This window comes from Epinephelus moara, chromosome 23 (genome assembly GCF_006386435.1).
Source record: "Epinephelus moara isolate mb chromosome 23, YSFRI_EMoa_1.0, whole genome shotgun sequence".
NCBI classification, from domain to species: Eukaryota; Metazoa; Chordata; class Actinopteri; order Perciformes; family Serranidae; genus Epinephelus; species Epinephelus moara.
The window spans coordinates 7422287-7424526 of record NC_065528.1 but is presented as its reverse complement, the minus strand read 5'-3'; the positions used below and the strand labels follow the sequence as shown (position 1 = coordinate 7424526).

General features: G+C 39.3%; 1 non-coding gene across 1 annotated transcript; it reads right to left on the bottom strand.

Annotated features, from left to right (window-relative positions):
* Nucleotides 1–1622: 1622 nt before the first annotated feature.
* Nucleotides 1623–1733, bottom strand: trnal-caa (transfer RNA leucine (anticodon CAA)). Its single transcript has 2 exons — nt 1696–1733; nt 1623–1668 (listed from the first exon to the last, which is right to left on the bottom strand). It is a non-coding gene; the product is annotated as a tRNA-Leu (tRNA).
* Between the last annotated feature and the right edge of the window lie 507 nt (nt 1734–2240).

Below are 2240 nucleotides of genomic sequence, written 5' to 3'. Positions count from 1 at the left end.
AAATTTTAAACTATATCTATCTATCTATCTATCTATCTATCTATCTATCTATCTATATATATATATATATATATATATGTGCATATTTTTTTTTTTATAGATGATTTCATTTATTGATTGTTAATAGAGAAGATGTTTGACAGCAGACAAGTTATTTCCTGGCTGGAGGTATTTCCCACATAGCATTACCAGATATGGGACAAATAAATGTGCACAAATCTACTAAACATCGGCTAAATTTGAATACATATATAAATATTTTTAATCTAGCTAATCTGGGCCCCCTGATGATTTAACCCATCAGGCTACATGAGTCTGAGTCCCATAATCAGAAACATTATCCAGGTGTGTTTTGGAGCAGCAGCTGGAGACTCAGAGGGAACTATTTCCTGCCGAGCCAAACAATAACATCATACCAAAAAACAAGTGAGTCATTTTCAGTAAATGGTTAAAGTTACTGCGTACTCACACATGCAGGCGACAGGGAGACAGCTGTGTGTGGCACATGCTCTCACGCTGCCACAATGGTAAACTCTCATTTTACACACAGCTGGTTCAGTGTTTTACCACCAGTGATACATGAAAACAAAGTGTTTTGGTCATAGCTTGACTAACTGTGAAGGAACAGGTGATAAAGTGCGTTCAGATCAGTTTGTGGACTGAAGAAAACTAGGTGCAGAACTCTATATTATATTATAAGTCATTCAGAGTTACAATTGGTGACATATGATACTGAACCTATTGCACTCTAACTCCTGTAAAACACATTTAACTTTAGTTCAGCTCTCTGTTGTAAAGCAGAATGACAGAGCGACTGCACAGGAAGAATATTATATAGTCTTTACAAGAGATGTTCAATTAGTAATAACTAATAAGCTCTGCATACATGTTTCTCAAAACAGACATCATCTGGTGATGAAAATAAAGCCTTGATATAGAGGAAGATGTCGGAAATAATCATTGCCCAGTCCCTTATCATCATCACAAGGAACCACTTAGGAGTCGCCAGTGTGCTCTGCCTTCATGAGGATTGTCATCTGTATTATTTAATTGATTGCACTGCACTGTACCACATAAAATGGGTGTTAAGAGAGTTCGCTAGCCTCCCTTAGATACTGTTGCCACACATGTCAAGCCTTAGGGCCCGCGTTTTTTTGGCCAATTCCGTTCAGCTCAGTCACGAGAAGAGAGACAGAAGTGAGGACAGAAAACAAATGGCTAAAGTCAAGAGGAAGTGAGATCAAAATTAATGGAGTATATTAGATAAGATTATTTTTTTGCCGTTAAGCTCTTTAGCAAAAGTGGCTCATAATTAGTGTTACTGTTTGCTTGCACATTAAATATGCTTTATTATTTCAACATCGGATTGTGTTGGTAATGTGCTAACTGGCTAACTAGCATCTTGAATCTGTCCTGTCAGTCTTCCCAAATCGGTTTTCGAATGATGAATACAGTCTACTGCCACCTGCTGGTTTGGAGAGACCTTGAGATAATCAGGGATGTATTAAATTCAAGTGGCTGTGATGAAGCAAGCATCTTGTTGTAGTATTCGCCAGAAGTAGATTTAACTTCATTGTCACTGCACAGAGTGTCCCAAGAAATGAGACAATGCTGAAAAGTTGTGTCAGGAGTGGGATTTGAACCCACGCCTCCATTTGGAGACCAGAAGTCCCTTGAGTGAGGGAGGAGTCAATCCTTGAGTCTGGCGCCTTAGACCACTCGGCCATCCTGACCACTGGTGTAATGGACTGCTATGATTTTCTTTAAAAAAAAAAAGAAATAAAATTTAAAACACAACACTTTTGTTTTTGCTCGCAGTTAAATTTACGATCCAAAACTTTTTTTATGCTCTAGATAGGTATATGTCTGGTTGCAAATTTGTTAAAATCCGTGTTAGTGAGCAGTACCTCTCTTTTCTCTTTTTCAGAGATAATCTATCCACCTGACAGGTGTGACATATCAAGATGCTGATTAAACAGCATCATTACTACACAGGTGTGTCTCGTGATGGTCACAGTAAAAGGCCACTCTAAAATGTGCAAATCAAACAACACAATGATGTTGCAAGTTTTGAAGGAACATGTCATTGGCATGCTGACGTCAGGAACATACACCCTCAGGGCATTGGTGGATTAGTGGATAGAGCCGGCTCCCCATGTGCAAGGCTGTCGCTGCAGCGGCCCGGGTTTGACTCCAGGTTGTGGCCCTTTGCTGCATGTCATTCCCCTTGTTTCCTTGTA